A 15,403-nucleotide genomic window follows, 5' to 3' on the forward strand; every position below is an offset into this window, starting at 1 on the left:
GTTTATTTTACTTTTAGCTCCAAAGAGCTACAGTTACTCTGCATGGTTCACAACCATTTAAGCTAATGTGGCATAGAGACAAGGTGGTAGAGTACGACTGGGGATACTCAGCTTCAAGCTTTCTCAGCCCAACCTACTTCTCTGGGTTATTGTGCTGGGAGAAAAAAAAAATGGAGAAAGGACCATTAGAAATGCTGCCTTGAATACCTAAAGGAAAGGCAAAGACAGAATGGAACTCTAACAAACAAGTACATAATGAAATACACTTCCTGACACCTATGAGACAATAGGTAGGCTGAGAAAATGGGTAGTTGGCCAAGATAATCACACCTGATTCCCATTATAAAGCAACCATAATGAATTTTCTAAACCTGCAGAAACCAAATTTGGACTTGGAAACTAAGGAGGGTCAGCAGGTCTGATTAGTATTTGGATGTGAGAATCTATCACCTCTCTGTCTGTCTCTCTCTTATCTCTCTCTCTCCTTGAAGAAGGCAATGGCAAGCCACTTTTCTATTGCTGCCAATAAAACCATGTAAACAAGTCTGTGTAGTTAATAGAATTCAAGGCCACATTGAAGGAAACTTTACTTTTATCTCCTAAAAAGTGACATGAGAACTACAAACATGTATTTTACCTGGTCAGTACAATTGATTAGTAAAGTTGGAGAATAAAAGGTAAACATAATTAAGGGACTAGAGCAGTTTTCCTATGAGGAAAGTCTAAAGAAAAGAATATGTGTAGTTCAGGGTTGAACTGTGGAGTCCTTGGGGTTCTCTGAGCTTGGTTGTTTTCTTGCAAACGTTTCGTTACCCAGCTAGGTAACATCTTCAGTGCACTGAAGATGTTACCTAGCTGGGTAACAAAATGTTTGCAAGAGAACAACCAAGCTCAGAGAACCCCATGGACTCCAAAGTCTATAGAGTTTGAGGCTTTTTAACTAACAGTGGAGGTGGCAAGAGGTACACTGTCATAGACAAAACTATGTAATTTTTGGTAGGTTCCCCCAAAATTCAAACTTTACTTTCAAAAACATGCTTAATTCCTTCTATGCAAAAAATAAAAGGGACCCCCTCCCCCCAGTGAACAACTTCTTACACTGTGTTGAATGTTAAACTCTCCCACTACCCATCCATTCACCAACATTTCTCTTTGAGAATGGTGAACCTTTGGCTACAGGTAGTCCTCACTTACAGACTGCAATTGGGACTGGCAACTCCATTGCTAAGCGACATGGTTGTAAAGTAAAACATCTCTGACGATGTCTGACTTATGTCAGTTCCAGCTGTGGTCATTAAGCGAATCACCCACAGATGTTAAGTGTGATGTCATGTCATGTGACCACTACTTGTGACTCCGTGCTGGCTTCCCCGTTGACTATGCTTGTTGGAAGCCAGCTGTGAAGGTTGCAAATGGCGATCATGTGACTGCAGGACACTGCAACCATTGGAAACGCATGCCAGTTATTAAGCACCCAAACTGTGATAATGTGACCATGGGGATGTTGCGACAACTGCAAGTTTGAGTACCAGTTGTAAATGGAGTGCCATACAAAATAACATTATGGGAATTAAAAATAGCTTCTACCAACAAAAAGAATGCATGAGAGTTACAGGGAGATTTAAGCATCTTGAACTCAAAAAGAAATAGGCTCCAGCACTTCATTATCACATAAACTTTTCTGAAATTCTATCCACATCATTGGGAATATGGCATGTATTGCTATATAATATAAAATATATAATTTCATAGTACAGTATACCTTGGCTGATTTCAAAAAGGCTAAACAAGGCTATAACGAGGCTGGTTATAGTTTGTTGGGAGACAACCAGAAAATCAGTAGGTTGTAGGCTAGATTGAAAAGTAAAATATGTTTGTCTATCAGTCTATCCATCCATCCTACCATCCTGGACAAAGTCAGGGGCAAACCACCATTGCCAAAAAAAACTGTTTTGTTGTATTCATGTAGTCACCAGGAACTCAGATCAACTGAGCATACTCCATCAAGATGCAACAGAATTTTTTATGGTGTCACATGCTTCTTTATTGCTCTTTTGGTTCAGCAACCTAACGCAGCTGTCTCTCCAAAGCCAAGAATCATCTTTCTCCTTTTGAAAGGTGGTTGAATGGTTAAAAATCTGGATTTTGAGCCGAATGCATTATTGAAACAATTTCCAGTGTGTGCTTAACTCTTTACTATCATCCAAATTCTGTCCACAGAAAACATTTCTGTTCCTTTTCTGCTGTTATACTGCTTTCTTCATCTGTTGGTTCCTTGGATGATTCAGCATAGCCAGAAACCCAACTGTCCCAAGACTTAATCGTTGGTGGGCTGGTGGTTGCTGACACTGCTCCTTAACCTGGTCAGGTTACTAAATTCTGCTGAAGATGAGGAAAACTTTATGGTCAGAAGCAACTAGGATGGGGAAAATCACCTTGGTGGAGAAATACATTGTACACAGATGGGGAAAAGGAAAAGCAATGTCAACTTATGAGGACTAAGAGGCCATATACAGTAATGGGCTTGCTGAGCAATAAGAGATAATTTTATAAGGATACAATTTTTAAAAATTATTTGTCCTATCTTTTTTTTAAAGAATGAAATAATGATTAAAAGAACTCTAACATTTTGAGATGGTTTAAGGTGATTCATAGACACAAAATTGGTCGGGGAGGTCCACAACATAAATGATGATGATGGTTGTCTTATTACAGATGGGAAAACTGAGGGTAGTGCCCATAATTTGTATTATGTTCCTTTCCAGTGAAGATTATCTATGTTTTTTATAACTTGAACAGTTTGTGTGTATTATTGTGATTTATTGTCATTCCTGTTTGTTTGTTTTACTTATTATATGTTATACTCTTTCCTATGTAAGCTTTTAAAAATAATTTACTCTCTTTTTCCACTCTTTTTATACTTTTTTAACATTATATGTTTATAATATATTTTAATTGGTTGTACACAGTCCAGAGAACCTCTGTTTGGGTGCAGTATAAATGTACAGTCAATAAACAAACAAACAAATAATGTGTCATAGCCCTCCCTCAACTGATATGGAGAAAAAATAGAACCAGGATAAAACCTAATTATTTCAAGGATGATTTGTTTCTTTAATACAGAAAGTCAGCAGCTTCTCCCCACTTTATATGCTTATATTTAACTTCTCTATAACCACAAATACCCATTTCCTTCTTTTCTGCAACTTGACAAACACCAGGTTCCCTATCCTTAGAGGAACACCCTTTCATGAAGTTCACTATTTTGTTAAGCTGGCCAAAAGCTTGAAAGAAATTGTATTTCCCAAGTTCTTTGTGTGTTCTTGTGTAAGATCTTATGAGGTAGTAGGCCTTTCTTTCTTCCTTGCTTTTTCAGTACATACTTTAAATTTTGGGGGTGGGGTACTTGCAATATAAAAAACAGAAAAAAGTGGTGACCCTGTCTCGGAAAATTTGCTGCCATTTTCTTTAAAGTATATAAGATAGCCACTTACACCATGGACAATAATGGTATCTGGAAGAATAGTGTTCTCTGTAATTGCCTGATGGGCAAAATGATCCATCTTTGAGAGTGCAGATTATGACCTGGAATTTGTCTACACTATATTGGAATCTCATCAATCTGTCCATTTTGGGGTTGTCTGGCACCCTTTCTACCCTACATACTTTGAGGATGGTTCTCTTGGTGCCATAGGGGAAGGTGTAGAGCTGCTGACATCACTGTTCCTATGTGCCTTATCATGTAAAAAGATGCCATGTCTTTTCATTATGATTTCACCATGAAGCCTTTTAACGTTTCTTAAAAGGCTTTAAAATTTTTAACACCAATTATTGTAGTGTTGAATTAGAAACTGATGGGACCCATGGGCTTCTCACCTTTAGGGCTATCTGCAAACCCCCTTGGGCCCCATCCCACAAGGCTGCTTGAACAAAGGATTCACTTTGCCTCATGAGGAAGCCAGTCCAAGGAAGAAGAATGTGGAATATCCCCTATTTGGGCCAATGATATGTGACTTTTCCTAGGCCAGCAATGTTACTGAGGCCACACTCCAAAAGTAGTGAGTGGATTGGGAAAAACTAAAATCAATTTCGTTTACATTTTACTAAAATTAAATATTGTTAATGTCAACAGCTAGGTATAGCCCTCATCTTGAAAAAAGTTGGGTACTCCTATTCTACAGTAAAATTCCTACACAGATTTGGGGAAGATATACATGCATATTATCTCCTATCCAGATTTCACTGAGTCCAAATGAATCTAGAATGACACCATTAGAGTAACAAAGGCAGAATGTTCTCCATATTCTATACTATAATCTTCAATTAATTTATATTCTGCAGTCTATCATTATAATACAGGTCTGTTCATCTATTAGCATCTTGGATAACCAAATCAGCCAGAGATATGACTGTTCTAACACTAAACCATTTGTAGGTTAGAGTTTGACTGACATTGTTTCTCTAGGCTCCTAGGTAGGTAATTAAATATTACCAAAATTGGGAAAAAAATTATGCCCAAAAGTGTTTTTCACAACTTTGAGAAAACAGGGATGAGGGGAATCACCTTGATGAAGTATATTTAACTAAGTTAAGAAGCAGCAAAATTTAGCTTTTGATTTAGAGGTTTAGAGAAAAGAAAAGAAAAGAAAAGAAAAGAAAAGAAAAGAAAAGAAAAGAAAGAGGGAGGGAGGAGGAAGGAAGGAAGGAAGGAAGGAAGGAAGGAAGGAAGGAAGGAAGGAAGGAAGGAAGGAAGGAAGGAAGGAGAAAGACGGGAAGGAGGGAGGGAGGGGAAGGATGACAGTCAAGTTTACAAAAGTACATTTTACATGAGATTAAGGAGTTTTCATCATGTCTTCTGACTGCTAGTTGGTGTTCATGGATGTGCTCTGCCAGCCTTCTGCCTGTCTGTCCTACATAGTGGTTGTTACAGTCCTTACATTGTATGTTGTTGTATGACTCCTGTTTTTCTTCTTGGGCTACTGGATTTTTTGGTTTGCTTAAGATGTTTTGGAGGGCTTTAGTTGCTTTGGGTGCTACGGAGATGCCATGTGGTTCTAACAGTCTGTTGGTAGTTTGTAGGATGTACAAATGTAGGACACCAACTAGCAGTCAGAAGACATGATGAAAACTCCTTAATCTCACAACACACGGACAGACTTAACCATAGTTTCAACTGGGAAACTGTCAGCATCTTAGACCAAGCTAAATCCAAAAATGCAAGGGAATTCTTGGAAGGCCTAAGAAAAGAAAACAAAAGACCAGAACATCTCCTCACCAGCAATCATCACCCAGATAAGCAGAGATTACCACTAGGCATACAATCAACCAGTAAACAATTCCCTAATCAAGGAACTGCCAGAGGAAAAAATAAAATAAAACAACCCCCCCCCGCCCCCACCAGCACTGGGAAGGCATGCCACAGTATATAAAGAGAGAGCAAACCCCATCCCATTCTAGCACTGAAGATGTTACCTAGCCAGGTAATGAAACATTTTCAAGAAAAGAACCAGGCTCAGAGAATCCCAAGGACTCCACAGTTCAACCCTGAGCTACACATATTCGCTTCTATTGATACAAATCTGTGCCTTTCGTCAGTGTAGGCTGATTTGCTATGACATGGACAGAGATAGCCTTGCATTATAAGCTGGGCTGCTTTTGACAGTGATCCACAAACTTCATTTGATCCAACAAGGCAGCTAGACAACTAACTAACAGCTGGTCAAGACAGTCATGGCATGTCAGTGGTCTGCCATCTGAACTGGCTACCAATCCATTTCTAGGACCAGCTCAGATCACTGGTATTAAATCTGTACAGTCCTTATCTAAATAGCTTGAGACCAGGGCTACTGTAGGATGTATCACTGTATGTACCAGGTCTCTACAGTCTTCACTTAGGGACCATTTCCAAGTATTCAGATATACAAAGCAGGGGATCCCTAGATCCCTTTCAGTGGTAGCACCCATATTCAAAATGCCCATCCTGGGCACCTACATTAAGTAAAAATCCTAATCAATTTATAAGCTCTTCCAAGGGAAGACTTCATCATTTCTCCAAACGTTTTGGTGCTGTAAAATGCCAGTGTTCTGCTATTGGTATTGAGATTATTAGCTGCATTTCCTGACACTCCTTATTTTTCCCCTTATCTTTATGCTGTTCTCTGGGTAGGCTTTTAATTGTGCATTTCTGTTTCTTATATATTTCAGGAGTGTGAGGAGAAGATGCTCAGGTCCTTTGGAAGATAGGATCATATCAGCCTTGCAATGAAGATGCTTGAAATACAGGAAAGAGGTGTAGATGAGTGCCATTACCACCAGGAGGTGCTGTTCATTAAGGAAATTCACATTTGTAAAAGTGGTGGTGGATACTTCCAATACATTGCTGACACTAGAGACTATCTGAAATTGGGAAGTCAACATGCAATATTATGAGATATTCACCATCTGGTATTTAATATCATCTCTTTACATATTATTATTGTTGGTCGCACAGTCATCCAGATGTTTCGACTGGATTTGGCATTTTATCCACCCATCGAGTCCTTCCCAAGGACCTGGGATAGGCAGATGTTGTTTAATGGTGTTAAAGGTATTGTTGCAGGATGTAAGTTGTTCCAAGTAAAAGTGCCTTTTGCAATTGACTCTATTATTATTATTATTATTATTATTATTATTATTATTATTATTATTTCTACCGTCTTCAAACAGTTAGGAAATCATGGATTTCTCTCCTCCCTCCCCATATTAAGCTTCATAACAATCCTGTGAAGTAAGATAAGTTTGAGGGAGAAATAATTTGTTAAAGAGATGGAGCTTCTGTTGAAAGACACTGTAATACTTTCATGGAAAGAGACCATAAGAAATTTCCAAAAACTCTCCATAGTCGTTAAAGAAATATAATTCGGATTTAAGACCACCAATTGTTCCACCACTGTTTCTCCAATTCTAATGCTACCACACTTGTGTAGGACACCTGTTTCTGTTGCACATTTGGATCAATTTCTGTCTTCTGGCATTAAATTCAGTTAGAAAAAAGCTGTTAGCCATGTGGCTAGAGCTGACTTAAAGAACTGCAATTTAGTTAAATTTGACTTACATCTGTAAATTAAAGGAGTATCCCCACAAACTTACAGAAGCAAAACCAGAGAAGGTACAACAGAATTCAATTCAAAGAGGTGTCTTAAACAAATAAGCCATAGCCAAATTATAACAACCCTAATCCTAAAATGTCTCCACACAAAGTATTTTGATTGGCTCAGCTTTGTGTTCATCATGATGCAAGTAAAAAGGGATATGGATTCAATCATGTGTTGTGGCAGCCATCTTGAATTTTCTGGCCCACCTTACCGATGTCCCTGCCGTACCTGAAGTAGTTTTAGGGCTAGGAAGGGGGTTGGGAAGGGGACCGCCTGCCTGGTACCTTTTCTGTTGTGGAGGTCCTTTCCTTATTTTACTTTACTTCTTCTAAATTAAAGCCTAATCCCATTAACTCGGGGTTATCTCAAATGGATCCATTACTTCTTCTGCAACCAAATGCTTTCCTGGTTTGGACATTCTTTTGGTTCAATTTCTTTCTATATGAGAATCCCACAGGTGGGATCAGACAATTGAGAGCGGAAAGCAAAGCTATCAATTTTGCTTCGGATTATTTTGCATTTGCTTTAGCTCTTTCACAGCCACTGCATAGATTAAGGTTTGTGGCAACAACAAAAAATCCAGAGAAAATTTGAACTGAGATCAAACATTCATGGAATATATGGATTTCATCAAAGGCTGAGAATTGTTGTGGATTTGGAAGCAACAAAATCAGCAGGGTTTTTTTTTTTTTAATGAAAGTTTCCACTTTTTTTTTTTTTTAAACTAGCCCTTAAATTGCTTGAATTTTATTTATGGTACACCCTCTTTCATTTTGTTGTGGATTCAGTCTGAAGAAGGAGCACAACACTGAGGAGAAGAACCGTGCTTATTGCAACAATTGATCCTTGGGTGCCTGCTTTACAAGAAAGAGGGACAACAAACAATGGAGAAGCAAAGATTTTTACAGATGTTGAGGGCTATGTTGGAAGAAAAAGTTATCTTACCAAGTCCGTTTCTGAGCCGGGAGTAAAGACACTGACGAATTGCATGAAGTTAGGAGATTTATTCTTCACCCAAGTGCAGAAGCAATGACAGCAGGCAGTTAGGTGGGCGGCCGCGCTGGGCCCCCTCCCCACAGTACCTTATATACCTTCTGTTACATTCAAACCCACTTTAAGATGTCATGACTTTCTGATCCAATCAAAGCCAGTTACCTTGATCCATACTCCTCCCCTTACCCAGGACCCCTTTCTCTGATGCCAAATAAGGTTCTTCCTTTCTCTATGTAAACTAATTTCTATCACCTTGAGTGTTAACAGCCATATGTAAACATACATCCCTAAGAAACAAGGTCAGGACCGCTTATCTTTCTTTGTGAGGGGTCATCTGAACAAGAAGAGACTATCAGGTCAAGACAGTTTATCTGCTTACATGAGTTGCTGCCTTTCCAGTCAGGAAGAGGCAAACCATGTCAGCAATTAACACATCCTTGAGATTTTGAAAAGTGTTAAAGGTCTCATCCTCAAGAATGCAACCTTTTGATAATCTAAAGTACAGTTAACCATACGTACAGGAAAGGGAATATTGGCATTTTGCTAGGCCTGCTTTTATTTCATATTATACAATATATAAAGATAAATGTTTAAACATTTAACATGTCTTAATATATAAAAATATCTACATGCCCCAACCTTCTAACAGCTACAAGGCTGGAAATCCTAGGGATCTGACTTGTGGGCCAGTTTGGGGAAGCTAGACAGGTCCTTGTCAATGCACCTGGAGTGAGTTTAACTGGTAGGCAAAATGGGCTTCTCAGAAGGGCAAAAGAGCTGGGAAGCCCATTGTAAAAGGAGATGGAATCTTGAGATAATTGGGGGCGTGTCCTTCGCTGAGGATGGAATGTTGGGGTTTCCCTATGTTGCAATTTCCTTGTAAGGTCTGCCCTTGATCTGGATTGTGAGCTGGTGAAGAGGCTTCTATTCTTTGGTTTTGATGGGATTGCAGGGGGACTTTGGGGCAGGGAGGGTCAATTTGGGTCTGATGGGATTAGGTGAAGAGATGAACTGGGTTTGACTCTGATCACGTCCAGAGGACAGGGAGGAAAAGAGTGCAACCTCCACTGTGTTTGTTAGATTTATTTTCTCCACTACAATGTACGCTGTACTGTTTTAATGATTTCTTTGATATGATTCTTGTATTAGGCCTGAGTGCTCTGTTGCAATAAAATCTAATCAGTAAAAAAGAAATGGGAGGCATATGTGTTTTGGAATAAAAAGTTCTTTTTGGCTGGCTTCATTTGAGCCTTTCCTTTCCTTTCCTTTCCTTTCCTTTCCTTTCCTTTCCTTTCCTTTCCTTTCCTTTCCTTTCCTTTCCTTTCCTTTCCTTTCCTTTCCTTTCCTTTCCTCCAAAAAAGTATTCCTGAAGCTTAATTAATTGGTATACTAGCCAGAAAGCTATGAATATGAAGCAATTTAAATGCACACCCAACTGCATTCTTTACAAGTTGTGGCTGGGGTGAATTTCTAATTCAGGGTGCACAGAACTTTTTGACATTGTAAGGGTATTACGGGAAATTTTTAAAATGTCTGCTGACAGCAGGGAGTCAGTGGGAGATAAGAATTCTCCCCATGACTGCCCAGACAGTCAAATACTCAAATCTTCCCCAATATTCCAAAATAAACAAAATTCTGCCATGTTTTTCACATCTCCTAAATAGGATATTTATTATTGGGGGAAAACGAAATGTAATTTGAATTTGATCCTAGATAAATGATTCAATGTTTTATTTTCAGCCTGGGATACTCAAGTATATTTGTAAACTGAGTTGGAGTAGCCATGGAAAGGGTGGGGAAGTAGGCAGAGTTGTATCCCTGTAGCAACTTCCTGATTTTATCCCTGCAGCCTAATACAGTCAAGCACTATTAGAAAATCCACCTTTGTTCCTGTAGGAAGAGAAAATCAGGCCGTGGACATTAGATAAAATTATGTCATGGCTGAAAGTGGGGGAAATCTAAAAGTTGAATATCATTCTCGTTTTAGAACCACTGCTGCACCTTTTGCTCTTCCTCCTTTTCTTCCTTCTCCTGCCTGCTAACTATGTCTTGTTGTTCTTTCTTCTTTCATCCCGAGTTAGTAAGCTCAACAGTCCTTGCTATGAGAAGAAGAGTCAGCAGGTGCCACCTTAGCTTGATTATACATTAACCCCAACTCTATTCCCATCAGAGATTTTTGCCGCCATCTTCTTTCCAGTTTTTCAGTTGGCCACAAGAATGCCGTCTTTGAAAAGACAACACTACATTTTCTGAGGCATAAAAAAAGGAGAGAAATCCTGCATGAAGTAATAACAGGAAGTGATGATTAAAAGATTCCAAGTGGTCTCAAATGCTCCTGATCAACTTATGGAGTATGAAACACTTCCTTGAAAAACTAATGGCAATAATCTTCTAATATCTATGTAACTATATCAGGCAGTCAGGCTTACTTCTGGCGGCTTTTGAAATTTTTATTGAAATATTATGGATTTCCATGTAATAGGTCATCCTCAATAGCTGTTATTGGGCAGTGTTGTTTAGGCTTATCAGTAAAGAGGTGAACTTTGGAAATCACAAGAACAAATTGTGAGTACTATTATATGATTTGCTTTCCTCACTCTAAATATTATTCCCCAATTTGGCTCAAGATTTTAAATTAACGTGACATTATGGTCAAGCCAAGAGGTCAAAAATACTGTTTGCAGGGAACAATTCCCTTTTTCACCCAAAAATGATACTCTTATGCACTAGATAGAGTCTGGCAGGCATGTCTAATTGAAAAAAAGGACCTGAGTTTGAATAAAAGGGGGGTGTTTTCAGTACTCCATTCAATGACAGCTTTGTGTACAGCAATTCTTAGTAGCTACAGGGAATCAAATGATACTTAAAAAGACCCAAGGATGACCTTTCCAAACTCTTCCCATTTGCATCATGGGTTGCTGATCTTGGTAGAACAATGGCAGATGTAACCAAAGATCTCTCAGCAAGGGAATGTTATCAAAGCCATGATCTCTTCCTGGGCCATTCCTTTTGTTAAGTGGAGCAATGGGCCCAAGCTTGTCAATTACTCATATGCTTTACCTTGAAACTACTTTGTTAACCGAAAGGAGTCTGGAAATAGGCTTGGATCACCTATTTCCTTTCCCCCCACCCCCCAAAATGGGATTACTTTGGCTAGTACTACTTCTGCTTCAGCACAGAAACCTTTTATAAATGAAAACCCTGCCTTTTTGCAGGTTTGAGGGCTAGTTTTTTGCTAGTTTGCACTTGTTCTGCTGATCTCCTATTCTCATCTGAACTGATAGCTGAAGTTACTGAGATCTTCCTTTCCCTCCAATTGTTGGAGGATACATCTGACCTCCTAGGCTGAGAACTCGATGCACAAATAGCAAAGGAAAGGTGCAAAGGAAATGGGATTCAGCCCACCACTTCCTTTCTCCATCCAATGCAGAACCTTTCTATTTATTTCTCATTAAATAATGAGATTTATTAAATGATAAGGTACATAAGGTGCTTTCTTTATTGTGGCAGGAATCTTTATTTATTTTTCTATAGCTGATCATTGAATAAAGTAAATTTTGTGTGTGTGTGTGTGTATTTGTGTGTGTGTGTGTGTGTGTGTGTGTACGCGCTTTCAAGTCAGTGTTGATTCCTGGTGACTACCTGGACAAGTTCCTGCAGTTTTCTTGGCAAGATTTCAGAAGTGGCTTGCCATTGCCTCCTTTTTTCTAGGGCTGAGAGTGACTGGCCCAAGGTCACCCAGCTGGCTTTGTGCTTAAGGTGGGATTAGAACTCAGGATCTCCAGTTTCTAGCCTAGTGCCTTAACCACTACACCAAACTGGCTCTATAAAGTAAATTACTCTCTTTTAAACTTCCCCTATTTCCACAAACTACTCTCTAAACACCAGGTCATTTTTCTCATTGACTCTCTGAATTCCAGGCTAATCTCCCACTGAACTGAATGTGTCATGTTCCAAACTCCATGCCTTTCTCCTAGTGAATTAAATGTATTAATCTTTGAACCTTCTGCTTTTCTTGCTTTGAAACAAATATGCTGCTCTCTAAACTCCTTACCTTTCTCTCATTGAACTGAACAATATCCTTAATTCTCACTAGACAACCTGTGACCTGTTCAGTCATCATTTCAGAGATATTTCCTTACCTAAACAGAGAATCAGAATGACCAAGGGCAAAAAAGCAGCGGGAGTGTGAGTGACTTATGACTTGCTGCCAGCTTCCCCATTGACTTTGCTCTCCTTTCCTCCCTTGTCCTTCCTTCCTTCCTTCCTTCCTTCCTTCCTTCCTTCCTTCCTTCCTTCCTTCCTTCCTTCCTTCCTTCCTTCCTTCCTTCCTTCCTTCCTTCCTTCCTTCCTTCCCCCCTCCCTCCCCCCACATATAATATAGGCTTGTGCCATTTGCCCTCCCCTGACAACCCTCAGGAGAGCCCTGGTAAAGCCACCTCCTCCTCCTCAGCCCACCCACAGAACTGCCTGCCACTTGGTGAGGGGAGGTGGAACAAAGGGAGCTGTAGACCATGAGCAAAACTGCACTCCTGCTCCCCATTCTGGCATGTCCCCAAGGGCCCCCTCCCTCAAGGGAGGAAGAGGGCTCACCTGTCAACAGCTGGCATACTCCATCAACAGCCAGCACCTCCCAGCCAGCCCTACCTCACCAGCAGGCATCCAAGTCACTCCCTCCTCCTCTCAATGCCCACCATGGTTAAGAGATTTCAAATTTCTGCCTCGTTTCCAATGCAGCCAATCACCACTCACCTGTCAGGCCTTGCCACCAGCCAATTGGGCACAGGGACAGAGAGGCGGGAAAGAGGATATGCAACAGAATTGGCATAGTGGCAGGCTCAAATTTCAATTTTTCTAAATGAAAATATACTACTAAGGGGCACCAAGATGGTGAAAGGTCTAGAAAGCAAGCCTAATGAGAATCAATTAAATGTATATAATACATATAACCTTCAGAATAGACTACATATAGTCGTCACTTAATTACCATTTGTTTAACAACAATTCAAAGTTATGGCAGCCTCAGAAAAAGTGCTTTACAAGGTGATTGGGATTTGTGACCTTTTTATGATGGTCATTAGGTGAATCATTCCAGTAGTAATGTATGGCTGTGAGAGCTGGACCATAAAAAAGGCCGAGCGCCGAAGAATTGATGCCTTTGAACTGTGGTGCTGGAGAAGACTCTTAAGAGTTCCCTGGACTGCTAGGAGGTCAAACCAGTCAATCTTAAAGGAAATCAACCCTGATTGCTCATTGGAAGGATCGATAATGAAGCTCAAGCTCAGATATTTTGGCCACCTAATGCGAAGAGAGATCTCTTTGGAGAAGACCCTGATGCTGGGAAAGATTGAAGGCAAAAGGAGAAGAGGACGGCAGAGGATGAGATGGTTAGATAGCATCACTGAAGCAATGAGCATGAAACTGAGCAAACTCAGGGAGGCAGTGAAGGACAGGAAGGCCTGGCGCAATATGGTTCATGGGGTCACGAAGAGTCGGACACGACTTAACGACTAAACAACAACAACAAAGGTGAATCATGTGGTTGTTAAGTGAATCACATGGTCATTAAGCAAATTCTGGCAAAATGTCCATCGGGGAAGCTGGATTTGCTTAACGACCACATGATTTGCTTAACAACCACACGATTTGCTTAACAACCGTTGTAAAACTGATCATAAAATCAGGTCTGATCATGTGGTGACTCATTTAACAACCACCCCACTTAACAACTAGTTTTCCAGTCGTATTGTGGTCATTAAGCAAGGACAATCTGTACTGAGGGGAGGAACAATAGCACTCTTCAAATATCCAAAGGATTGTTATATAGAAGAGAGAGTAGATTTGTTCTCTATTGCCCCAAAGGCAGGAGCAGAACCAATGAGTTAAAGCTACTAGGAAGATGGTTCAAGCTAGATGCTGGTTGGAACATCCTGTCTATACAAGGTGATGGAACAGGCAGCCACATGAAGTGCTGAGTTCTGCTTCACTGGAAGTTTTTAAACATAGGATAGATGGTCCTCAGAGATGCTCTAATGTTTCCTAGCCTGGGCAACTTTGAGAGGGGTGGTCTTCAACTTCAAGAATTCTTAGCAGTGGCCAGGCTGGCTAGGGAATTCTGGGAGTTGAAGTCCACATATCATATAGTTGCCAGGTTGAGATACCCTGGATCCTGCCCTGAGCAGGGGCTTGGACTAGGTGATTTCTATGGTCATTTCCAACTCTATGATTCAATAATAAATAAAACTAAATCAATTTTTTCTCCTGACTCCACCCATTACCTTTTGAAGTGTGCCCCCCGCTCCAACATCCTGTTCAAAAGTGAAGGAGGGGGGAACTACCTATAATAGCTTTAGGAGGTCAATAGAAGCAGCATAGGCTTCCCATAAATGGGAATGATTTTCTACAGATTGACAGAATTTGTGCAACGGGACAAGGAAAGATAGATGGAGGCTGCCTTGCCCTGGTTGGGTGGGTGGGTGGGAGGGAGGCTGGAGACAGGTCCAGCTTGATGTTGTGCATTTATGTCCTGAACAAATAGACATTTTCATGCTGGGGTAAACCGGGCACGTGGATGCACTTTTAGACTATTTAGGCTTGTGAGAAGGCAGGGAGAAGTGAGGGCCTCAAACGAACCATGTTTGCTAGGGGAGAGCGCTGTGCACCATGGGGCAGCCTTGGGGGGGACGGCAGGAGGGAAGAAATACTGTAGGCAGAAGGCACGTTCGCACCAGAGTGAAGAGAAACGGCAGGGGGCGGCTGTTGGGTCAAGTGGGTATTGCAATGTGTATTGCGCTGATTGGATTCGGAAAGTGGAATGACTGCGGTTTTGCGGTTAATTAGCGGCGCTCCGGGGCAGTAAAAAAAGGTGAGATTGTGAGCCAAGCCCTCGTAGGAGGGGGAGGACAGATAGGGGGTATAAAAAAACCTGTCAGACCTTGCTTCGGGGTTCCTCCATTGCTGTGGGAGGGACCCACCTTTGCAAACGTGCCCAATAAAAAAACTTCTGTCTACTGGACAACCGAACCCGTGTCTGTCGTTTTCTGACAAAATTGGCGAGCCAGCCAGGAGTCCTCAATGTGGACCGGACTGTGGGGAACCGGTGAGTAATCGGCCGTAACACCCCGTTGAGGTGTCTCCCGTTTTCCCTGGAGTCGGGTCCAGGACGGGACTCCAAGCGCCAATCAGACAGAAGTAAAGAGGAAGTCGGCCGACGAGGGGACCTCCGGGAGGTCTGGTGAGTACAGCCTACCCATAATCTCGGGTAGATTAGCGTGGTT

General features: G+C 40.9%; 1 protein-coding gene across 2 annotated transcripts in view; it reads right to left on the reverse strand.

The window, feature by feature from the left end:
* The window catches only part of LOC103051150 (angiogenin-2-like), a 36,248-nt gene that overhangs the window by 1,099 nt on the left and 19,746 nt on the right, over positions 1–15,403 (reverse strand). The window contains exon 1 of one of the 2 annotated variants that reach the window (XM_007443839.3): positions 8,079–8,235. The exons of the other annotated variant lie outside the window; for it this stretch is intronic. The gene's annotated coding sequence lies outside the window, so the exon portion shown is untranslated. Of the gene's footprint in view, positions 1–8,078; positions 8,236–15,403 lie in introns of those variants that run through there. 2 annotated transcript variants of the gene reach the window in all.

The sequence above is a fragment of the Python bivittatus genome, unplaced genomic scaffold, assembly GCF_059951505.1.
Source record: "Python bivittatus isolate LINGU-HERP-01145 unplaced genomic scaffold, Pbiv_v1 ctg000430_np1212, whole genome shotgun sequence".
In the NCBI taxonomy this organism is placed as follows: Eukaryota; Metazoa; Chordata; class Lepidosauria; order Squamata; family Pythonidae; genus Python; species Python bivittatus.